The 26,717-nt window shown below is 43.1% G+C and overlaps 1 protein-coding gene across 1 annotated transcript in view; it reads right to left on the bottom strand.

Moving 5' to 3' along the window:
• The window catches only part of LOC124001573 (ryanodine receptor 3-like), a 170,997-nt gene that overhangs the window by 126,885 nt on the left and 17,395 nt on the right, over positions 1-26,717 (bottom strand).

The following is a 26,717-nucleotide window of genomic DNA, read 5'->3' as shown; positions in this document are numbered from 1 at the left end:
GTGTGTTCTGGAAACAGGGGATTCATCTACCCAGACACTGGATGGGTAGAAAAAAGTCATCATTTACATCATTGCAGAATAATTTGACATAATTGCAGAGCATTACATTGAATGTGCTGCTGGTTTAAGATTCAGGCTTCACAATCTTTTCTCAAGGACCATATTTTCCAGCAGCAAAATAGGTACCTTAAAAATATCAAGGGAAAATGGTGGGGTGAGATTTCTAGTATTTTACGTCTTAATGAAGCCTTGACACACCACGCAGAACCGGAGAATAGGTTGACACAAATGCTAAAGAAAAAGACAATGCAATATTAACTCCTGCTTTGAGGAGTTAATATTGATGACTAATACATTTCTCTATTTGGGTTCACTGTTTCGGGCTGTTGATTGGGCAGTCTCCTGCTAAGGTAATGAACGAACACAAATTATCCACTGAGGATCGCTTTAAATCTGCCAAACATCCTTTAGGCTATTCACGCTATTTACAATACTTTCAGAAACCATTCACACCTCTTGACTTTTTCCATATTTTGTTGTTACAGCCTGAATTTAAAATTGATTGAATTTAGATTTTTGGTCAGTGGCCTACACACAATAACACATAATGTCAAAGTGGAATTAAGTTCTTTATTTTTTATTTAGGAGTAGAATGTGTCTTCACAAGTCACATAATAAGTTGCATGGACTCAATCTGTGCGCAATAATAGTGTTATAAATAGTGTTATACAATTATAATTATCTGTAAGTTCTGTCAGTCGAGAAGTGAATTTCAAACACAGATTCAACCACAAAGACCCGGGAGGCTTGCCAATGCCTCAGAAAGAAGGGCACCTATTGGTAGATGGGTAAAAAAAAATGAAAACAGACATGGAATATCCATTTGAGCATGGTGAAGTTATTAATTACACTTTGGATGGTATGTCAAGAACCCCAGTCACTACAAAGATACAGGCGTCCTTCCTAACTCAGTTTCCGGACAGGAAAGAAACTGCTCAAGGATTTCAACATGAGCCAATGGTGACTTTAAAACAGTTACAGAGTTGAATGGCTGTGATAGGAGAATACTGAGGATGGATCAACAACATTGTAGTTCCTCTACAATACTAATCTAATTGACAGAGTGAAAAGAAGGAAGCCTGTACAGAATACAAATATTCCAAAACATGCACTAAAGTAATACTGCTAAAAATGTGGCAAAGCAATATACAATTTGTCTTGAATAGAAAGTGTTACGTTTGGGGCAAATCCAATACAACACATTACTGAGTACCACTCTGCATGTTATCCTGGCATTAAGTTGTGCCGTGATTGACTAAGTGTTCGGTTTCTCATGGAGACACTACGTCACCGCAGAATCTACAGGGAGAACGAGGCAGTTCAAGCCCCCTTGGGTGCTGCCATAGATTTACATTAGCGGTGCCCATTCAAGAAGGCTCAAGGTCATTGGCTAAAAAATGACGTCAAATCACGTTATACACTGCTCAAAAAAATAAAGGGAACACTAAAATAACACATCCTAGATCTGAATGAATGATATATTCTTATTAAATACTTTTTTCTTTACATAGTTGAATGTGCTGACAACAAAATCACACAAAAATTATCAATGGAAATCAAATTTATCAACCCATGGAGGTCTGGATTTGGAGTCACACTCAAATTAAAGTGGACAAACACACTAAAGGCTGATCCAACTTTTATGAAATGTCCTTAAAACAAGTCAAAATGAGGCTCAGTAGTGTGTGTGGGCTCCACGTGCATGTATGACCTCCCTACAATGCCTGGGCATGCTCCTGATGAGGTGGCGGATGGTCTCCTGAGGGATCTCCTCCCAGACCTGGACTAAAGCATGCGCCAACTCCTGGACAGTCTGTGGTGCAACGTGGCGTTGGTGGATGGAGTGAGACATGATGTCCCAGATGTGCTCAATTGGTTTCAGGTCTGGGGAACGGGCGGGCCAGTCCATAGCATCAATGCCTTCCTCTTGCAGGAACTGCTGATACACTCCAGCCACATGAGGTCTAGCATTGTCTTGCATTAGGAGGAATCCAGAGCCTAACCGCACCAGCATATGGTCTCACAAGGGGTCTGAGGATCTCATCTCGGTACCTAATGGCAGTCAGGCTACCTCTGGCGAGCACATGGAGGGCTGTGCGGCCCCCCAAAGAAATGCCACCCCACACCATGACTGACCCACCGCACACCCACACCCACCGCACACCCCACACCCACTGACCCAAACCGGTCATGCTGGAGGATGTTGCAGGCAGCAGAACGTTCTCCACAGCGTCTCCAGACTGTCACGTCTGTCACATGTGCTCAGTGTGAACCTGCTTTCATCTGTGAAGAGCACAGGGCGCCAGTGGCGAATTTGCCAATCTTGGTGTTCTCTGGCAAATGCCAAACATCCTGCACGGTGTTGGGCTGTAAGCACAACCCCCACCTGTGGACGTCGGGCCCTCATACCACCCTCATGGCATCTGTTTCTGACCGTTTGAGCAGACACATGCACATTTGTGGCCTGCTGGAGGTCATTTTGCAGGGCTCTGGCAGTGCTCCTCCTGCTCCTCCTTGCACAAAGGCGGAGGTAGTGGTCCTGCTGCTGGGTTGTTGCCCTCCTACGGCCTCCTCCACGTCTCCTGATGTACTGGCCTGTCTCCTGGTAGCACCTCCATGCTCAGGACACTACACTGACAGACACAGCAAACCTTCTTGCCACAGCTCGCATTGATGTGCCATCCTGGATGAGCTGCACTACCTGAGCCACTTGTGTGAGTTGTAGACTCCGTCTCATGCTACCACTAGAGTGAAAGCACTGCCAGCGTTCAAAAGTGACCAAAACATCAGCCAGGAAGCATAGGAACTGAGAAGTGGTCTGTGGTCACCACCTGCAGAACCACTCCTTTATTGGGGGTGTCTTGCTAATTGCCTATCATTTCCACCTGTTGTCTATTCCATTTGCACAACAGCATGTGAAATGTATTGTCAATCAGTGTTGCTTCCTAAGTGGACAGTTTGATTTCACAGAAGTGTGATTGACTTGCATTTACATTACATTTAAGTCATTTAGCAGACGCTCTTATCCAGAGCGACTTACAAATTGGTGCATTCACCTTATGACATCCAGTGGAACAACCACTTTACAATAGTGCATCTAAATATTTTAAGGGGGGAGGGGGTGAGAAGGATTACTTTATCCTATCCTAGGTATTCCTTAAAGAGGTGGGGTTTCAGGTGTCTCCGGAAGGTGGTGATTGACTCCGCTGTCCTGGCGTCGTGAGGGAGTTTGTTCCACCATTGGGGAGCCAGAGCAGCGAACAGTTTTGACTGAGCTGAGCGGGAACTGTACTTCCTCAGTGGTAGGGAGGCGAGCAGGCCAGAGGTGGATGAACGCAGTGCCCTTATTTGGGTGTAGGGCCTGATCAGAGCCTGGAGGTACTGAGGTGCCGTTCCCCTCACAGCTCCGTAGGCAAGCACCATGGTCTTGTAGCGGATGCGAGCTTCAACTGGAAGCCAGTGGAGAGAGCGGAGGAGCGGGGTGACGTGAGAGAACTTGGGAAGGTTGAACACTAGACGGGCTGCGGCGTTCTGGATGAGTTGTAGGGGTTTAATGGCACAGGCAGGGAGCCCAGCCAACAGCGAGTTGCAGTAATCCAGACGGGAGATGACAAGTGCCTGGATTAGGACCTGCGCCGCTTCCTGTGTGAGGCAGGGTCGTACTCTTCGGATGTTGTAGAGCATGAACCTACAGGAACGGGCCACCGCCTTGATGTTAGTTGAGAACGACAGTTTGTTGTCCAGGATCACGCCAAGGTTCTTAGCGCTCTGGGAGGAGGACACAATGGAGTTGTCAACCGTGATGGCGAGATCATGGAACGGGCAGTCCTTCCCCGGGAGGAAGAGCAGCTCCGTCTTGCCGAAGTTCAGCTTGAGGTGGTGATCCGTCATCCACACTGATATGTCTGCCAGACATGCAGAGATGCGATTCGCCACCTTGGAGTTACATTTTGTTGTTTAAGTGTTCCCTTTATTTTTTTTGAGCAGTGTATCTACCGTAGCTTTGATTGGACTGATCAACATCATACTGTACTTACAAAATCTTAGCTAGCTAGCTAGACAAGCAGTATCTTCATGAATAAAGTCGACAATCTACAGGCAAATCCTTTCCAATCCTTGTCATATGAAGAGAAATTATAGATAAAATGTATCGGTGCTCACTGGCCATTTGACATAAACATTATACAGAATGTCGGAAATCACTAATTGAACAATGAGTGGTATGGAAGGAATCAGTGCATTGCAAGCATTGCAAAGTAATCACAGTTTTGCTTCCCTTGCCTGCTATCCGGGTTTGGATTTAAGGATTTAAAACATCTGTCAGAAAGAGTCTCTTTTCCTAGCTTAAAAGGATAAACATTCACACGCAACACCATGGGCCAGAAAAAGTTTAATACATTGGCCATGCAGTCATTCCAGCATGACTTTATCCAGAGAATGCCAGACTTTAATGACAAAGTTTGAATACAAAGTTTGCCCACAAGAAGGCCCACAAGAGTCCAAAAATATTTATTGTATGCTGCTGCATAAATGATGTAATATGCCAGGATATGTATATTATAGCTAAGAAAGTAATACTAAGTGTATGTTGTGTAGTAAGCTGTTAGTAGCCCATGTGTCTCGCTCTAAGAATATGGTCCTTCTTCCCCTTTGGAACTTAGCCAACTGTTCTGACTTGGTGGTACACATGTAGCCTATAGCCTATTTTAGAGAAATGCCATAGTTGAATATTGTAAGAGCTTTCATTGTCTGCTTATATGCTCCCATTATTTATCATACGGTTCTGATTTGGTGTAATGGGAGAATACTGTAAGAACAGCCCATGTTCTGAATTATGTCACTGTCCATTTCAAAAGTGCTGAACAAAAAGGCATATCGGCTAGGTCCGTCTTCGCTTACTCAATGTCTACATGGAAATTACGGCTTGCCACTTATCCACTCATCGTTCCCTTATGCAATAGTTTCTACATCTGAATTGTTATATTGCTTATATACACTACCGTTAAAAAGTTTGGGGTCACTTAGAAATGTCCAAACTCAGGTTGAGTTTGCCTCACCAAGTTTTACATACTACAATCGCCACTGGCTGCATCATGTTATAGGTATGCTTGTAATCGTTAAGAGCTGGGAAGTTTTTCAGGATAAAAAAAAATAAACAGAATGGAGCTAAGCACAGGAAAAATCCTAGAGGAAAACCTGGTTTAAACTTTCAACCGTTTCACTAGACACCGGGAGAATAATTTGACTATCAGTAGGACAATAACCTAAAACACAAGACCACATCTACACTGAAGTTGCTTGAGAGACAAACAGAAAGATTCACAGCTGTTAATGCTGCCAAAGGTGCTTCTACAAAGTATTGACAGGGGTGTGAATGAGATATTTCTATTTCTTTATTTTCAATATATTTGCAAACATTTCTAAAAACATCTATTCACTTTGTCATTATGGAGTATTGTGTGTAGATTGATGAGGAACATGTTTTATTTGATCCATTTAACAATAAGGCTGTAACGTAACAAAATGTGGAAAAAGGAAAGGGGTCTACTTTCTGAAGTCACCAGTATAAATGAGGCTGAAGTCATTGATTGGAGAGTTCATAGTGATCTAGCTAAATGTATGCTGAGGGGCATCATGAAAGAGAACAGCAGCTGTTCGTTGCTGTGGGTTAGATTAGGCCTACCTCGTGAGACAAGAGGCACTTGGCATGCACTTTGCTGAAGATATCATCTGATGATGCCTCCCTTATGGCAAAAATGAATTAATTTCACATTTAATCACATGTGAAGTGTTCCAAAAACACTTGCTGTCATGTGATCTTATGTGATAACATGTGAAGCAACATGAAATAACATGAAACTACACGTGAAAACATGTTCCGAAAAAATGTATTCATGTGAAATTTCAGGTGAAATCGTGATTTTTCCACAGGTGAAATCATGTGGTTTTTCTGTAAGGGCTTATTAGATATGGAGGATTTGGTTTAAGTCATAGACCATGTAAGAGACAGTGTAAATACTGATAACAGTTAATTGTCTTTTCACCACATTCTGGTCATCAATATACAGTAGTTATTACAGCTATACACTGGAAACTGCCATTATATAGTATATTTGGTATATCTGTATATCAATATCTTTTTATTCACTTTCTGGTTGTTTCTGACTAATGTTTCCAACCAGAATTTTCATTGTATGAATGTTATACAATATAATTAACATTAGTATAAGAGCATATAAACACCCTTCAGCATGTGGTTAATGAATGTCTCTGTTAAAGAATCACTATGCAGTTAATGAATAATTAACAGGACGATTATTCACGCCTGTTTTACACTATGTTGTAGTTCCATACACATTAATAAATGGGAATCCCGCAAGAAATAAATAACATCAATGTTTAATGGATGTGATTTATTAAAGCTGTGAGCATTTACATGTTTTACTACAGTAATATTGCAGCAACCGTAACCATATCACTGCTTAGTGTTCACAGACTGTACACTGTTATTTACCTACAGTATACTGCTTACAGAGGGAGCCCACTATCTGAAAATAAATATTAGAAAATGCCCTCGTTCTGAAAACCTTGTGATTGCATTTACAGCACTCACTGGCAGCGTAAATACTGACATTTCTAATGTTCTTTTCCCAATGTAGCAGACAGGCAGAATGTGCTGATGTTGCTGCTAACTGAGAGATTGTGCTTCTACAATATTTCATCTGAAGGAAGGGATTCTGCAAAGAGAGGAGAGGAGAGGAGAGGAGAGGAGAGGAGAGAGCAGCAGCTGTAGCACTCCAGAGCAGAGTGGTGTAGTAACAGCATTCAGTCCTGTGTCGCTGTGTGTCTGAAGTCCGATGTGAAAGGCCCTCTTAAAAAACACGCTACTTCAGACATTATTTCAAGTCCTCTATGCACACGTGTGCTTCAGATGTTGCCCGTGAGGAAATTCTCCATCCATGCCCGTTATAGCACTACTATTACTAAGGCATTTTTATTTTTATTTTAAAGTTCATGACATATTCCAGCCTTGAGGACACTAACTGTCTATTCGTTTTGGAAATGTATGATGGCAATTCAACTACAGCATACAAAGTAGAACACATCTGATAGACTAGTGAATGCTGAGGTAGATGCTGCTGCAACTTACAATACCACTGCACTATGGTGGAAACCACTGCACTATGGTGGAAACCACTGCACTGTGGTGTATGCACTGCACTATGGTCTAAACCACTGCACTATGGTGTATGCACTGCACTATGGTCTAAACCACTGCACTATGGTGTATGCACTGCACTATGGTGGAAACCACTGCACTATGGTGTATGCACTGCACTATGGTGGAAACCACTGTACTAGCCTGTAAACCACTGCACTATGGTGTATGCACTGCACTATGGTGGAAACCACTGCACTATGGTGGAAACCACTGCACTATGGTAGAAACCACTGTACTATGGTGGAAACCACTGCACTATGGTGGAAACCACTGCACTATGGTGGAAACCACTGCACTATGGTGGAAACCACTGTACTATGGTGGAAACCACTGCACTATGGTGGAAACCACTGTACTACACTGTAAACCACTGCACTTTGATGTAAACCACTGTACTACACTGGAAACCACTGCACTATGGTGGAAACCACTGCACTATGGTGGAAACCACTGTACTACACTGTAAACCACTGCACTTTGATGTAAACCACTGTACTACACTGTAAACCACTGTACTATGGTGGAAACCACTGCACTATGGTGGAAACCACTGTACTACACTGTAAACCACTGCACTTTGATGTAAACCACTGTACTACACTGGAAACCACTGTACTACACTGGAAACCACTGCACTATGGTGGAAACCACTGCACTATGGTGGAAACCACTGCACTATGGTGGAAACCACTGTACTACACTGTAAACCACTGCACTTTGATGTAAACCACTGTACTACACTGTAAACCACTGCACTATGGTGGAAACCACTACCAGAAATCAGAATCATATCATACAAACATGCATGCCAGGACCAATTTAAAACATTGTTTTCCCCTTTTATGAATTTAATCGACATGAATAACCTGCATGGCATATCAACACAGTGGACAGACACCACTGCACAAGCAATCACTCTCTCTGAGGAGGGGGAGTTGTGATTTGAGCCATACTAGGCCACTATTGATTTGTCTCTCATATTGTGCCGTCAGGTCTGTCTGAGTGCCAGCAGCACGGCAAGAGGCCCTCGTTAATCAGATCGGTTCACTCTCCTCTCCTCTCACAGCCCAGGCTGGCCCGGGCTCTGTCTGGCCCCCACGTCTGGGCACACACTCCCCCCATCTCTCCTCTCCGTCTACCTCATCTCTCACTCCTGTCTCAGGGCAGAATTATGTATCATACACACGCTAGGCAAGGCCCACACACTCACCTCCCGTCTCACCTGGCCAACACAGAGGAGGTAAGGGAGGAGAGGGAGGGAGGGAGCAGGTAGGGCAGCCCGCTGCTAGCCTAACCACCATCCATCATTCATGAATGGATCTCAATTGATGTGAGCCTGGCTGTGAGATAGGTGCCTCTACTCTACAGCTGGGAGGCTGAGTCAGCTTAGGACGAGTAAATTTACACTGGCTGATTTAACTTGCAGATGTACAGTATAAGGTCATCCCTAATTACAGCACTCTACTAGACAAGTCATGAATCATCACTATCTACCAGTACCATCATGACTGTTATCACTTTCTATGAATAGCAAAGCTTTAGAGGACGCTTTGTCCTTGACATAATTGGCTTTGACCTGACAGTGCCCCTCTCTAAATCAGGTCTTTTGGATGGAACATCTCCACTGGGAGATCCTAGGGGGAATAGAGTGCATCTTGACACGTTAAATAATGTCAAATCCCTGGATAAGCAGTTTGACATTGAGCAGAGCTAAAAACCCAACTACTACTACTACTGTACATGAATGATAGCTCAACTCATTCTGGATGTGCTATAATCACTTTAGCCCCACGCACTGTAACAACGTGAGATTTCTGCACAGTAACAGTGAGGCACATCACAAATCTCCCTGAATGTGCTGCAGACTAAATCACTTTCTCCCTGTTCTGTGAACACTGACACTGCACAGTCTGAGGTGACAGACTGGGGCTTAAAATGATACACTGGTGACACCTTTCCAAATCACCTTCTCCAAGCTCAGATCACAGGTACTCTCACATTGCCAGATAATCTCACATTTGCATTGTACCAAGAAGCCTGACACGCAAGGCTATAGAGTGGAAGGTTTGAGGACTGAGATGTTAATCCTCAGGTAATGTTTTCCACACTGGATTGGATGGGTCAATGGGAATGGCTATCATTTTATGGGCTCCTAACCAATTTCTTCGCATTGCTTGTAACTTATTTTGTATATAATGTTGATGCTTCCGTCTCTTATGACCGAAAAGAGCTTCTGGACATTAGAACACTGATTACTCACCTCAAACTGGACAAAGAGTTTTCTTTAATGAGTCAGACGCAAATGATATAATGTTGCTCCCAGACAAGGCCCAAATCCCCGTCATTCGCATGAAGAAAAGAAGGAAATACAGGGGGCAGAGATCAGGGTGCCTTGTGAGAATTTGTCGGTGAGTGGGTTACCAGCCTCTACCATCCGTTCTATTAGTCAACGAGCAATCACTGGAAAATAAACTGGATAAGCTCCGATCGAGACTATCCAACCAACTGTACATTAAAAACTGTAATATTGTATGTTTCACCAAGTTGTGGCTGAACTACGGCACAGATAATATACAGTTAGCTGGGTTTTCTGTGCATCAGGACAGAACTACGTCTGGTAGGACGAGGGGTGGGGAGTGTGTCTATTTGTCAATAACAGCTGGTGCTCAATGTCTAATATTAAGGTAATCTCGAGGTACCAAGAGAGTTTTCATATATATTTTTCGTAGCCATCTATTTACCACCACAAACCGACGCTGGCACTAAGACCTCACTCATCAAGCTGTATAAGACCATAAGCAAACAAGAAAATTTTAATCCAGAAGTGGAGCTCCAAGTGGCCAGGGACTTTAATGCAGGCATTCTTTAATCCCTTTTACCTCATTTCTAACATGCAACCAGAGGATAAAAGAAACTCCAGACCACCTTTACTTCACACACAGAGACACTTACAAAGCTCTCCCTCACCCTCTATTTCTGGCTATAATTCTATCCTCATGATTCCTGTTTACAAGCAAAAACTAAAGCAGGAAGTACCAGTGACTGACTCAATACGGATGTGGTCAGATGACGCAAATGCTATGCTACCGGACTGTTTTGCTAGCACAGATTGGAAAATGTTCCAGGAATCATCCAATGGCATTGAGGAGTATTCCACCTCAGTCCACGGCTTCATCAATAAGTGGATCGACAACATCTTCCCCACAGTGACCATACGTACATATTTCAACCAGAAGCCATTGATTACAGGCTACATCTAAAGCTAAAGGCAAGAGCTGCCGCTTCAAGGAGCAGGACACTAATCAGGAGGCTTTGTAAAAAATACCGCTATGCCCTCAGACGAACCATTAAACAGACAAGGTCTCAAAACAGGATTAAGATTGAATACTACTACACCAACTGAAGCTTGCTGGATGTGGCAGGGCTTGCAAACTATTACGGACTACAAAGGGTAACCCAGCCGTGAGCTGCCCAGTGACGCGAGCCTACCAGACGGGCTGAATTATTTTTATGCTCACTTCAAGGCAGGTAACACTGAAGCATGCATGAGAGCACCAGCTGTTCCAGACAACTGTGTGATCTCTCTCCATAGTCAATGTGAGCAAGACCTTTAAAGGTCTTTAAAGGTCAACATTCATAAGGCCAAACAGATTACCAGGACAATTGTTTATTTATTTAACTAGGCAAGTCAGTTAAGAACAAATTCTTATTTTCAATGACAGCCTAGGAACAGTGGGTTAACTGCCTTGTTCAGGGGCAGAAAGACATATTTTTGTACGTTGTCAGCTTGGGGATTTGAACTTGCAACCTTTCAGTTACTAGTCCAACACTCTAATCACTAGGCTACCTGCCCCCGACATGTACTCAGAGCAACACTGCACCAGCTGTTCCGGACGACTGTGTGATCACGCTCTCCATAGCCAATGTGAGCAAGACCTTTAAACAGGTCAACATTCACAAGGTCGCAAGGCCAAACGGATTACCAGGATATGTACTCAGAGCATGCACGGACCAACTGGCAAGTGTCTTCAGTGACATTTTCAACCTCTCCTTGACCGAGTCTGTAATACCTACATGTTTCATGCAGACCGCCATAGTCCCTGTGCCCAAGAAAGCGAAGGTAACCTGCCTAAATGACTACTGCCCCGTAGCACTCAAGTCGGTAGCCATGAAGTGCTTTGAAAGGCTGGTCATGGCTGACATCAACACCATCATCCCGGAAACCCTAGACTCACTCCAATTCGTATACCGCCCCAACAGATCCACAGTTGATGGAATTTCAATCGCACTCCACTCTGCCCTTTCCCACCTGGACAAAAGGAACACCTATGTGAAAATGCTTTTTATTGACTACAGCTCAATGTTCAACACCATAGTGCCCACAAGGAAGGGCTGGGCGATATGGCAAATAAATTATCACAATATCTATATATTTTTTTATTTGATAATGATAAATATCACGATATTAATCAAATAATGTTTAAAAGGAGCATATATGCTTCAAACTCAAGAATGCCTGAACAAATGATTAGTGATTAGAGCGTTGGGCCAATAACCGAAAGGTTGCTAGATTGAATCCCCGAGCTGACAAGGTAAGAATCTGTCGTTCTAACAAGGCAGTTAACCCACTGTTCCCTGATAGGCTGTCATTGTAAATAAGAAGTTCTTAACTGACTTGCCTAGTTAAATAAAGGTTTTTTAAAAAAATGTAAATTATGTGAGCTACACCAAATTATACTTGAAGGAACATTGTTCCATGTTTGCGGCCAGGGTCAATTAAATTGATAAGCCTCTTGAAACCTTTCATTTTGACTGTGCTAATTGGTAGCATGTCCTTAGCAATGCAATGCATAATAGCGTCTGTGATGTCTTTGTCTTTTCGATGTTTGCTTGTATGGCATAAACGCTGTCAGTGTTGACTGCTTCGAGCCAACATCCCTAGATTGGCTGGTGCTTGACAGGCGTTTATCAATACTGTGTGGCAAACTCAAACTTCCTGCATGTTCCAAAGAGTGATTTTGCTTCAGATGTTGAAAAAGGTTTGTTGTATTACCAGACTTCGTAGTCACCTGTCTACAGCACAATTTCCACCGAACATAGCTCTGCTCTTTGTCTGACTTCAAAAAGCCAAACCACTTCCAAATGACTGAAACAGTTTAACCCTTTTAATCAATAATTTCTTCGTTGGAAGCTGCTCCTTCTCCATGGCTATCACTGCCAATGTTTTCACCTACCTCACTCGTTTTTCATGCTTAATAGTGGCTACTCCATCACTCGAGGTGCTAAGTGATTTTTAGTGGGCGTGTACCTCTCCACGTGCATATTGTCACTTCTCCGCACGTTCCTGCTGCGTCACAGAGGTGAAATGGACTGCTGTACCTATTTATTCTATATCAACATTATCGAAAGTTAATTTAACGTTTTTATATCGTTATTGAGGGAAGTAATTACCTCAATAATTATTGATATTGATTTATCGCCCAGCCCTACCACAAAGCTCATCACTGAGCTAAGGACCCTGGGACTAAACACCTCCCTCTGCAACTGGATCCTGGACTTTCTGATGGGACAACCCCAGGTGGTAAGGCTAGGCGACAACACATCTGCCTCGCTGATCCTCAACACGGGGGCCCCTTAGGGGTGGGTGCTTATTTCCCTCCTGTGTCCCAGCTTACCCAAGACTATGTGGCCAAGCATGACTCCAACACCATCATTAAGTTTGCTGACGACACAAAGGTGGTAGGCCTGATCACTAACAACGATGAGACAGTCTATAGGGAGGAGGTCAGAGACCTGGCAGTGTGGTGCCAGGACAACAGCCTCTCCCTCAACGTGAGCAAGACAAAGGAGATGATCGTAGACTACAGGAAAAGGAGGGGCGAACACGCCCCCATTCACATTGAAGGGGCTGTAGTGGAGCGGGTCGAGATTTTCAAGTTCTTTGGTGTCCACACCAACAATCTATCATGGTCAAACACCAAGAAAGTTGTGAAGAGGGCAATCCCTTTTCGACAATCCCTTTTCCCCCTCAGGAGACTGAAAAGATTTGACATGGGTCTACAGATCCTGAAAAAGTTATACAGCTGCACCATCGACAGCACCGGTTGCACCGGTTGACAACTGCTCAGCATCTGACCGTAAGGCATACAGCCCAGTACATCACTGGGGCCAAGCTTACTGCCATCCAGGACCTATATACTTGGCGGTGTCAGAGGAAGGCCCCCAAAAATGTCAAAGACTCCAGGCACCCGATTCATAGACTGTTCTCTCTTCTACCACACAGCAAGCGGTACCTGAGCACCAAGTCCAGGTCCAAGAGGCTCCAGCTTTTACCCCCAAGCCATAAGGCTGCTGAACAATTAATCAAATGGCCACCCGGACTATTTGTTTTTACACTGCTGCTACTCGCAATTTATTATCTATGCATAGTCACTTTACCCCTACCTACTGTACAGTACATTACCTCGACTAACCTGTACCCTGCACATTGACTCGGTACCGGTACCCTGTGTTAACATTCGTGTTATTTTATTGTGTAACTTTTAACGTTTTTTTTTAAAGTTTAGTTTATTTAGTAAATATTTTCTTAACTCTATTTTCTTAAAATGTCAATGTTGGTTAAAGGCTTGTAAGTGAGCATTTCTTAGTAAGGTCTACACATGCTGTATTCGGCACATGTGACAAATTAAGTTTGATTTGATTTGAAATCTGCAAACTGTTTTGTCGACCCAACAGAATTCACATAGAAATGTGCATTACAGATCTGTCATTCTCCTGGAAAGCAAGTCTAAGAAGCGGTAGATAGATCTGTTATTTTCTATTTCTATGCTCCCTGTTCTTAAGTTTACTTTCTTCGTGTTTTACTTTTTGTACACCAGCTTCAAACAGTTGAAAATATAATATTTTTGGTTGGGGGAGGAAAGGGGAGGGACAGGGGAAGAGGAGAGGACCAGGGGAAGAGGAGACTGAGAGCAGGGGGAAAGAAAGGGGAGGGCCAGGGGGAGAGGAGACAGAGGAAAGGTGGGAGGAGAGTAGAGGGTCATGGGGAGAGGAGACGGAGAGGACAGGGGGAGAGGACAGGGAGAGCAGGGGGAAGAGAGGGGAGTGCCAGGGGAGAGGGCCAGAGGAGGAGGAGATGGAGGGCAGGGGGGGAGGGGAGTGCCAGTGGAGAGGGCCAGGGGAGGAGGAGATCGAGGGCAGGGGGGAGGAGAGGGCCAGGGGGAGAGGTCGTGAGCGGCCTTTCCCAGGGGGGAGCAACCGAAGCCAGAAGCAGTCAGTTATGCTCCACTGGCCTCCTCCTGCCTATGTCCTCATACCTCTGGGCTCTAGGCAACAACACAGCCCTATCAGCCCTACACATAGCCAGACATGGAGAGACCATGTCACTCAATGTCATACATGTGCTGGCTCATGCAGAGTATTTGGATAGCTGTGATAGTTACAGCTGGTCAGGCCCCATAGAACAAAATACAGCTGTGGGTGGCTTCTTCCTCTCTCTAATGTCTCTGGAGGCAGACTATACAGACAACACCAGGTGTTCCCCAGGCCTATTGCTCTCCTTTAGACAGCAACCTGAGAGCTCCTCCTCGGCTCCTGAAGTATCCTGTCCCAACATATGCTCACTGTAGGAAGGCATCAGGAAAAGGGTGCACAGGGTCACCATTTTGGAATGACAGAGAAAGGATACACACTCACTTAACTATTCCTGTAAGTGCTTCACCTTAGGGCTCTAACGTGGTTCATATAATAATACCTACCTGTACTGAACAAAAATATAAATGCAACATGCAACAATTTCAAACATTTTAGCACGATACAGTCCAAAGAAGGAAATCAGTCAATTGAAATATATAAATTAGGCCCTAATCTATGGACTTCACATGACTGGGCAGGGGCGCAGCCATGGGTGGGCCTGGGGGGCTATAAGACAACCAATCCGAATGAGTTTTTCCCCACAAAAGAGCTTTATTATACCCGCCCCATCTCCTCAGAATATCCCGCTGGTGAAGAAGTCGGATGTGGAGGTCCTGGGCTGATGTGGTCTATGGTAGAGAAATTAACAATTCACTGGCAACAGCTCTGTTGGACATTCCTGCAGTCAGTATGTCAACTGCACGCTACCTCAAAACATGAGACATCTGTGGCATTGTGTTGAGTGACAAAACTGCACATTTTAGAGTGGCCTTTTATTGTCCCCAGCACAAGGGGCACCTGTGTAACAATCATGCTGTTTAATCAGCTTTTTGATATGCCACACTTGTCAGGTGGATGGACTATCTTGGCAAAAAGAGAAATGCTCACTAGCAGGGATGTAAAATGTTTTGAGAGAAATAAGATATTTGTGAGTATGGAAAATGTCTAGGATCTTTTAGTTCAGCTCATGAAACATGGGACCAACACTTAACATGCAGCGTTCATATTGGTTTTCAGTATACAAATAGTTAATGGAGTGTGATAAGTGTGGTTCTCAAACCATCAACTGAGATCACCTTACAGCGCTACTTCAGAAGCAGGCAGCTGGAGAGAAATTATTGTCACAATCCCACCCTTCCTCCATTCCTCCCTCCCTCCCAGCCTCCCTTCCTCCCAGCCTCCCTCTCTTCAAAATGCTCTCCAGCTGTGTGTGTTTGTGTTGGAGTGATTCATGGCTTTTCCCTTCTCTTAGCGAGTGAGAGTGGTGTGACTCAGACAGAGAGAAAGTGAGTGCCATGTTGGAGTTGAGTAGCAAGCAGACCACTTTGTTCCCGTGACACAGTGCTGTCAGTGTGCTGTTCTGTTGCTGCTGGGGGGAGAGAGTGCTAAGACCGGGTCCAGAGGAAACACCATCGCTGCATTCCTTTCCCTCACCCTAGAGTGACAACATACATTTATCTCAACATCCATTAAACATTTCAGCCTGCTTTAAACAGGATGCTAACAGCACTGAATATGACAGTTTTAAAGTGTACATACATTCCTCTGGCCAACGTGGCACAGTAGCATAATCTCTGAACTACATTATGTAGGGCACAAAGCCATTCCATGTATCCTTTTTCATGTGGAGCCTACTATTTCTCTACCGCCCTTTCAATACTACTGTTCAACGTACTGACTCTCTATTCATATACAGCATTGGACAGGAATGGTTATCTCATAAAACGAGTCACAGTGACAGATATCACAGTGCACTATATAAGTGAGCAACATTAAAATATATTTTACGATCACTGTGGTGTTTACGATTGCTCCACAGTAGAGCAGTTCATTGGCAGTACTAATATTGTTCATCTGTTGAGCAAGTTTGAACAAAACTCCTTTGAATGTTTTACAGTTGCCCTGCAAGCCGATCGAAGCCTCCCTTCCCACTTGAAGGAGTATCGAGTCAGGCTGCATCCTTCATTACAGAGAGAGAGAGAGAGAGAGAGAGAGAGAGAGAGAGAGAGAGAGAGAGAGAGAGAGAGAGAGAGAGAGAGAGAGAGAGAGAGAGAGAGAGAGAGAGAGAGAGAGAGAGAGAGAAAGAGAGAGAGAGAGAGAGAGAGAGAGAGAGAGAGAGAGAGAGAGAGAGAGAGAGAGAGAGAGAGAGAGAGAGAGAGAGAGAGAGAGAGAGAGAGAGAGAGAGAGAGAGAGAGAGAGAGATCACAGCAGCAATATTGGAGCAGTGGAGCGCAAACAACATTGTGAATGGCACCAATGTTTTTGTGTTAATTTATCTTCCTCTACTATTTGCACATTGTTAAAACACTGTATGTACATAGCTGATAATATACCACTTGAAATGTCTTCATCTTTTTCAAACCTTTGTCCAATGTTTACGGTTCATTTGTAATAGTTTACTTTTGTTTTTTTGTTTTTTTTTGTTCAGTTTTGTTGCTTTGGCAATGTAAACATATGTTTACCATTCCAATAAAGCTACTTTGAATTGAGAGAGAGAGAGAGATAGCAGTTTTCATAGCTTCTCACCCCAAGAGGAGGCTCCCAACCTATTAAGTTCCGGTTGAAAATCCAGGTATGCTTTGAGATGAAATCCACTAGGTACTGTATATAGGAAGCAATTTTTTTTTTCACCTTTATTTAACCAGGTAGGCTAGTTGAGAACAAGTTCTCATTTGCAACTGCGACCTGGCCAAAATAAAGCATAGCAGTGTGAACAGACAACACAGAGTTACACATGGAGTAAACAATTAACAAGTCAATAACACAGTAGAAAAAAATGGGCAGTCTATATACAATGTGTGCGAAAGGCATGAGGAGGTAGGCGAATAATACAATTTTGCAGATTAACACTGGAGTGATAAATGATCAGATGGTCATGTACAGGTAGAGATATTGGTGTGCAAAAGAGCAGAAAAGTAAATAAATAAAAAACAGTATAAAAACAGTATGGGAATGAGGTAGGTGAAAATGGGTGGGCTATTTACCAATAGACTATGTACAGCTGCAGCGATCGGTTAGCTGCAATGTATTTCCCTCTTTCGTGCTTTGTTTTGTGAGGGTAAATGACGGTGTGATGAGATCGGGCCAGTGCACTGGGGACTACAGAAACAAACTGTTCACTTTCTTTACTTACTTTTCGCATACTGTAGGAGGATAATTTACCAAGGAAGGGAAACAACGCTAGAAATACACATTTATGTTGTCTGCCATCTGACAAGCAATAGTATTTCTAGGAGAAAGTGTTGTAAAAGTCCCCAATTGGAGGGGAATACAAATAGATACATTTGTACCCTTCTTGTATGCTTGTTTTGTGAAATGAGGTGCTGTTTTACAATAACCGCCAGCAGTCTAAGCTTGGAAAGCCAACCTTTAAAGTAACCATATCCCATTGCCACTCCAACGAGCGAACCTGAGAGAGCAGTTACTTTCCCCACTAACCTGGATACCTGTCATACCTTGGAGGAAACGCTGCTAACACTGCATCCCTCATCTTATGGGCTTTTCTTCTTCAACAATGTTGAGCAACACCTTACAGGGGTGGCAGGGTAGCCTAGTGGTTTTCATAGCCGAATGATCGGCTATGAAAAGCAAACTGACATTTACCTCCTGAGGTGCTGACTTGCTGCACCCTCGACAACTACTGTGATTCTTATTATTTGACCATGCTGGTCATTTATGAACATTTGAACATTATGGCCATGTTCTGTTATAATCTCCACCCGGCACAGCCAGAAGAGGACTGGCCACCCCTCATAGCCTGGTTCCTCTCTAGGTTTCTTCCTAGGTTTTGGCCATTCTAGGGAGTTTTTCCTAGCCACCGTGCTTCTACACCTGCATTGCTTGCTGTTTGGGGTTTCAGGCAGGGTTTCTGTACAGCACTTTGAGATATCAGCTGATGTATGAAGGGCTATATAAATAAATGTGATTTGATTTAACTGTGTCTGAGGAAAGGCACTAGTGAAAATATAAGTGAACCCCAAATCAATGCAGTTCACATCATACTTGTGCCTCTTCGATGGTCCAACGTCCCTGTCTGTTGTTCGGTGCTTTCCCAGGTAAGGGGGCAGTAGCTCGTCGGCTGCATCAGATTCACAACTGTCAGTGTCCATGCTAACTGGGCTAACAACAACATGTAGAATTACTGATGCTAACATTGGATGTGCTCCTGGCACAGAACAACTTGTGTCATCGACAGGTGCAGGTGCAGTACTGTTGGTAGTCAGAAGATAACATACACTTAGGTTGGAGTCATTAAAACTCATTTTTCAACCACTCCACAAATGTATTATTAACAAACTATAGTTTTGGCAACTCGGTTAGGACATCTACTTTGCGCATGACACAAGTCATTTTTCCAAAAAATTCACAGTATCACAATTCCATGGGGTCAGAAGTTTACATACACTAAGTTGACTGTGTCTTTAAACAGCTTGGAAAATTCCAGAAAATTATGTCATGGCTTTAGAAGCTTCTGATAGGCTAATTGACATCATTTAAGTCAATTGAAGGTCTACCTGTGGATGTATTTCAAGACCTACCTTCAAACCCACTGCCTCTTTGCTTGACATCATGAGAAAATCAAAAGAAATCAGCCAAGACCTCAGAAGAAAAATTGTAGACCTACATAAGTCTGGTTCATCCTTGGGAGCAATTTCCAAATGCCTGAAGGTACCACGTTCAATAGTACGCAAGTATAAACACCATAGGACCACGCAGCCGCCATACCGCTCAGGAAAGAGACGCATTATGTCTCTTAGAGATGAACGTACTTTGGTGCGTAAAGTGCAAATCACTCCCTGAACAACAGCAAAGGACTCTGTGAAGATGCCGGAGGAAACAGGTACAAAAGTATCTATATCCACAGTAAAATTAGTCCTATACCACTCAGCAATGAAGAAGCCACTGCTCCAACACCGCCATAAAAAAGCCAGACTTCGGTTTGCAATTGCACATAAATGTCCTCTGGTCTGATGAAACAAAAATAGAACTGTTTGGCCATAATGACCTTTATGTTTGGAGGGAAAAGGGGAAGGCTTGCAAGCCGAAGATCACCATCTCAACTGTGAAGAATGAGGGTGGTAGCATCATGTTGTGGCGGTGCTTTGCTGCAGGAGGGACTGGTGCACTTCACAAACAAGATGGCATTATGAGGGGGGAAATGATGTGCATATATTGAAGCAACCTCTGAAGACATCAGTCAGTAAGTTAAAGCTTGGTTGCAAATGGGTCTTCCAAATGGACAATGACCCCAAGCATACATCCAAAGTTATGGCAAAATGGCTTAAGGACAACAAAGTCAAGGTGTTGGAGTGGCCATCACAAAGCCCTGACCTCAATCCTATAGAAAATTTGTGGGCAGAACTGAAAAAGCGTGTGCGAACAAGGAGCCCTACAAACCTGACTCAGTTACACCAGCTCTGTCAGGAGAAACGGGCCAAAATTCACCCAACTTATTGTGGGGATCTTGTGAAAGGCTACCCGAAACATTTGACCCAAGTTAAACAATTTAAACTTCTGACCCACTGGGATTGTGATGAAAGAAATAATTCTCTCTACTATTATTCTGACATTTCACATTCTTAAAATACAGTGGTGATCCTAACTGACCTAAGGCAGGCAATTCTTACTCAGATTAAATGTCAGGAATTGTGAAAAACTGAGTTTAAGGTGAATGTAAACTTCCCACTTCAACTGTATGTATCTTTATGGACGTGGACCTTACTTTTTTTTTAACCATTTATCAATTTTCGAGCAAACGGAGTGAGCAGCAGCTATGTTTGGCTACACACCGACACTTCGTGGAATTCCCATGAGAGAGTAACGGTTAATGTGATTGGATGTTAATTATTTGACTGGGATACCTGTATTTGACATTGTGTTGTTATTTCGCTGAACACTAGATGGTTTAATTTTATTTTTGGCAGTGAAACGAGGCTACTCAGGTGAGAAAAAAACATCACGCAAATGTATAGCCCCGTTGGAAAATACAAATGGACTGTTTAAAATATATATATATATTTAAAGTAAAAATGTGAATCACATATATATATATATATATATATATATATATATATATATATATATATATATATATATATATATATATATAAATTAAATGTGAATCACATTTTTATTTGGCGTACCCCCGACAGAATTGCTTGTACCCCAATTCCGTAATACCTGATATTGTTTTGTTGTGATGTATTGTTTAATGTATGATATAGACTATTGTTTTGTTGTTTTGTTCCTGTAAATACTAGAATATAGAATACCAGTCAGCATTATCTCTGCCCACATGCGTGTGGCTGACTCATTTAGGTTACTTCCTCTGATAGAAGTCCAATCCAATATCAAGCATGCAGTGGGTTGATCATGTGACCGTGTCCCTGCCTCAGGGAGGCTGAGATCCCAGAGGCTCTCTTGTTCACATGGAACTCTCTAGAAACCCACTAATTGGCTCTGGCTATGCTGCTCAACTGGGCTTGTTGACTTGTACCCAGACTGCCACACAGCTAACAGGATTACTCATTCATGCCTCCCACCAGAGAAAAGAATGCTGAGGAAGAGACAGGTTGACACTATTCAGCCTACCACATGTCTATGCAGATAACCCGTAGGACCTTTGGGTAAATACCTACAGCACTGTTGTACATTTACTCTCAGTGTTTGTATAGCAGATCAGAATTTCAATGTGGGCAATTGTAGTGACAGTACTAAGCCATGGTAATAAAAAGATGATTGGTATTGAATTCTAGGTTCTGACAGCAATTGAATCCATCAGGGGAATATTCCATGTACTTATCCCCTCCTTGAATAGAGAGGTGGGCGCCCTGTCAGAGAGGGCAGGCAGTGAACTACACCTGATTTCCCACTTTGTCAAACAATTTGAGGGCCTGGGATTGACAGATCTGCCCAGGCCAATGGTTCCGCACTTAAACACTTTTGAGTCAGATTGAAAGAGAGAAGGTAGGGGAGAGAGAGAGAAAGATAAAGAGAGAGTTTGACAGCCAATTCACAGATATAATGTGAAGACGCACAGAGTAGTAGTAAAAAAAATTTTTTTAAAGTGACATAAATCTGTCTCATCTGGGTGCAATTTAACAATGTTTTATAGGACTACAAGCTCTTGCGGTGCAATTTCAGGTGCTTCAAAAATCAACCCAGTGCTCTAATTTTAAGAGCTGAGAGAAGGAATCTGTGCCGTCAGCTCTCTCAGTTAATGTCCCAGTAACTCTTCAAGCTTCTAGCTTGGCCTGAGCCCCCGCTGTGGGCTGATAAGGCAGGGAGAAACACAGGCAGCTGAGATAGAAACCCTAGCCAATCAAGGGAGAAGAAACCTTACAGCATCCCTATACCACAGAGCTGAGCCGCAGTTGTAAAAGTTTACTCTCTATTTCCACATGACTTTGATTCCCTTAGGAATGTTACTCACCAAGCAGGTGTATGACAGTGGGTCATAATCACACTGTTGTCATTGAAAAGTGCCAGGTTGGAGAGTGTGCAGATAGTGGGCCCTGATAAGGTCATGGCGGAGGGTCAAGTATGCTCATCAGTGTCCAGGCTGTATATCCCTCCTCACCGCTAGTACTGCTCTCAGCACTTCCTGGTCTGTCTCCTGCTTGCTGCCCTAGCAGAATAATACATTGTTTTATTACACACATCATTGACTCTGCTGCAACAAGGCCCAATAAAGAGGCCAATATCTCTTAGTCTATGCTTGTGGTGGAAAGCAGACGCAGAGGTTGTTAAAATGGCATGAATCTTTTATGGGGTGGGGAATGGCAGTGTCGTCAATATCGGACATAAGGCTCAGAGGCTGGCATCAGCCGGGAGAGAGAAATATGAGGTTCTCAAGACACAACAATTATCGTAGTTCATGAGACACCAAGGGCTGTGCAGTAAAGATGCAGCAGATATCTCAATTGAACAGCGAGATCAAGGGTAGGATAAGGTAATGTGCAGGGTTAACAAGAGACCAGACGCGTTTTAGACTGGAGCCTGTAAACTCTAGACTGGGGCTCTAAAACATCACTAGACTGGAGCCTGGGCCATGCGAGGCTGAGTAAGCTAAGAATCCAAACAGCAGATACTAAATGCTCCTCAAAAACCCTTATTTAGAGCACAGTGGGGAGTGGGGCACAGCAGAACATTGGATATCATTATCACACAAATACCTGAGTTGCTGCTTACAGGGAGAGAATGATTCAGACAAGTACCGTATGCAAAGTGGTAGAATGACTTTAATTTACGTGCTATAATAGAATACACTCACGTTGTTTCCGTGGTAACCGGGACAGTTTTTAAATGGCATGAATACAGTTGGCGGTTGCTCAGATGATGGAGGATAATGTGACGGTAGAAAAGTCCTGCATAACTTTGCACACTGCAAAACATTATGTGGTGTGTATAAGGCTGTAGTCTATGTGTACCATATACAGGAAGGAAGTAACCTCAGGAATAGAGTATACTTGGCCCTGGTTAAAAATAGGTTAGCGTGATGGAGTGAGCCCTCAGCATCCAGTTTGCTTACTACATGTGATGTAATTATGTTCATTTGAGCCGTGGACCCAGCTCATGTAAGGGGGGGTAGAACCGGGTGGTGGGTAGTGTCACTGTCAGCACTGATAACATGTGAGCTTGTAGCGCTAACTACCTTGAAAGCAACTTAGCTGTACAGATGTAGGATCTTAATTTGCTCACTCTTCAGTTGCTGAACATTTTTATGCACAGCAGGAAAGGCAAACTTGTAGTGTATTAGAGGTTTAAAAAGGCTTCCAAAGTTTGGAATTTCCACTTTAAAATGTTACTTGATTTGCCCTAACATAAAATGTATCTACCACTTCATAAAATCTGTGTAGAGGAAAAAAACAATGCACTTACATATCGGGAGATTGTTTTTTAATGATATATCGTATTGTACCATTTTGACAATATTGCAATATTATTTTGCGCTAGTACCTGTACCACAACTCCAGTATTTTTCCTTAATAGCTTTTTCTCCATCTTCTTTTTAAAAAGGGAGACAATTTGTTGTCAGCACTATTGTTTCCATGACCAATCAAAACTTGTTTTCTCATGGCCCTCTTGGCCCTCTGTAGCAGACATATGGTGAGCAATACATTCGGAACATCGAATCGCAATACAATCACAGTATGGAATCACGTTGCATATACAATCATGAGAATCGCAATACATAACATATCGGCACAAAAGTACCGTGATAATATTGTATCGTGAGGTCCCTGGAAATTCCCAGCCCTACATAAAATGTCCATTGATTATAATCCACATAATACTACAAATTAACTACCTTGAGAGACACTTATTTTAGGAACTGTTTAATAAGTTTTGTTATATAATAAATCCTGCTAAATACTGAAACAACATCCATAAATACCAGTTTAACAATAATGAGAAGAGCAAGTCTCTGACAGCCTTGTCATAAAGTGTGAGGAGTAGGCAAATGAAAAATCCCTTTAACAGCAAAATAAATCTTAGCAGACTATCGCTGAGGAAGAGGCGATACCCATCTCTCTTGCATCTTAAAAAACAGTTAAATCTACTTCCTGGATTAAATATTCATGCTGTGAAACACAAATAAATTAGAGTTGTTAACTGCATACCACTGACATTCCTCAGGAAATGTCTTCATTTGGTGGCTGGATCAATAGCGCATTACAGCTATCTTTCACTGGGCTGTCTCTGGCTCTGCTGCTGTTTAATTCCCTCTGTCCGTGTCACGCCCTGACCTTAGTTATCTTTGTTTTCTTTATTATTTTGGTTAGGTCAGGGTGTGACAAGGGTGGTATGTGTGTTTTTTGTCTTGTCTAGGGTTTTTGTATATCTATGGGGTTTTTGGTATGTCTAGGTAAATATAGGTCTATGGTGGCCTGAATTGGTTCCCAATCAGAGGCAGCTGTTTATCATTGTCTCTGATTGGGGATCCCTATTTAGGTTGCCATATTCCATTTTGGTTTGGTGGGTTATTGTCGATGTGTAGTTGCCTGTCAGCACTCGTGTCTTATAGCTTCACGGTCGTTTTGTTAGTTTGTTTAGTGTTCTTCGTGTAATAAAAGAGGAAGGTATTCTTATCACGCTGCGCCTTGGTCTCCTCGTTATGACGAATGTGACAGAATAACCCACCAAACAAGGACCAAGCAGCGTGAAAAGGAGGAACAGCGCTTAAATGGGGAAATGGACCTGGGAGGAGATATTAGATGGAGCAGGACCCTGGACACAGCCGGGGGAGTATCGCCATCCTACGGAGGAGTTAGAGGCAGCGAAAGCGGAACGGCGATACTACGAGGAGAAATACCGGAGAATAGAGGAACAGCGACGATATGAAGGTACACGGCTAGCACGGAAGCCCGAGAGGCAGCCCCAATATTTTTTTTTGGGGGGAGCACATGAGGAGATTGCATGAGTCAGGTCTGAGACCTGAGCCAACTCCTTGTGATTACTGTGGGGAGCGTGTTACTGGTCAGGCACCGTGTTATGCGGTAGAGCGCATGGTGTCTCCAGTGCACTATTCTAGCCCGGTGCACTCTATTCCAGCTCCTCACATTGGCAGAGGTAGAATGGGCATCCAGCCAGGAAGGAGGCGCTCCTGGTCTCCAGTATACCTCTTTGGTATACCTCCAGTATACCTCTTTGGTATACCTCCAGTATACCTCTTTGGACCAGGATATCCTGCGCCGGCTCTGCGTACTGTGTCTCCGGTGAGTCTGCACAGCCAAGTGCGTCCTGTGCCAGCGCCCTGCAGGGCGAAAATAAACATCCAGCCAGGACGGGTTGTGTCAGCTCTACACTCTAGACCTCCAGTACACCTCCACAGTCCAGTACGTCCTGTTCCTCCTCCCCGCACTCGCCCTGAGGTGCGTGTCCCCAGCCCGGTAGATTACTCGTTGGTTATTACAGCATTGTCGGAACTAAAAGCACAAGCATTTCGCTACACTCGCATTAACATCTGCTAACCATGTGTATGTGACAAATTAGATTTGATTTGAATGTATTCTCCCGCTGCGCCTTGGTCTCCCCGTTATGACGAACGTGACAGTCCGTCCACCTGGCAGGAACACAGGAGAGCAGCTTTCTGCTGAATACTGCTTCCACCCTAAAATGAGACTCCCATTGTTTTAACAGCTTCTATCTAAATGTGCACTATTGAAAACACTCAATGACTTTCAGGAAATGTGTTAACCATTATTAGATACAGGAAATCAATATGGATATAGGGTAGACAATCTCTGCTTACTTGCAGCAGAGAAAAAGAGTATCTGCGTGACGATCACTTTTTAGAGAGAAAGGAGCACCAGATAACATTTAGAGCAGCGATTCCCAACCTTTACCGTTCCAGGGAACACCAAATCACTGTCAAAAGCTCTTGAGGACCACCATTCATGTAGTCAGATTTTTTTTAAATTACATTAAATATCTTGGAGGTCAAATGTAGTCCATTTTAACATTGAATGTAAAAATTAAAAGCCTCTTATTATGAACAATTTGCATTGTGAAAAGTATTGAAACATTTCTTATAATGCCGTTCATATGCCAACTTATTATTTTTGGAAGAAAACTATTTTATTTTTGATTTGGTATATTTTTATGTTTCTTTTTTCCGGCCAGGTGGTTGGGAAACCATGAATTAGAGCATACTCTTGGTGAACAGCACTAGTAATTGTTCAATCCGTTTAATTAACTCCATTGGTAAATCAAAGAAATGTTTAAAAAATATTAATTAAATGGAAAAGTAACAGTCGGTAGAAGCAGTTGGTAAAAGCAGATGGCAAAGTGTTGAAATAAATAATATAAAAATGAGGAAAGGTGGATTCTCCAAGACATACAGATGTAGGATCTTAACTTGAACACTCTTGTTGCTGAGAATTTTCCTGCATAGCAGAAAATACAAACTTGTAGCGTATTCAAGGTTTGAAAAGTGTTCTAAAGTTTGTAATTTACACTTTAAAATGCCAGACTTGATTTGCACTAACAAAAAATGTATCATCATCTACAAAAAAAATAA

The sequence above is a fragment of the Oncorhynchus gorbuscha genome, linkage group LG17 (assembly GCF_021184085.1).
Source record: "Oncorhynchus gorbuscha isolate QuinsamMale2020 ecotype Even-year linkage group LG17, OgorEven_v1.0, whole genome shotgun sequence".
Lineage (NCBI taxonomy): Eukaryota > Metazoa > Chordata > Actinopteri > Salmoniformes > Salmonidae > Oncorhynchus > Oncorhynchus gorbuscha.
The sequence above is the reverse complement of the archived record's forward strand: the minus strand, read 5'-3'. Positions and strand labels throughout refer to the sequence as shown.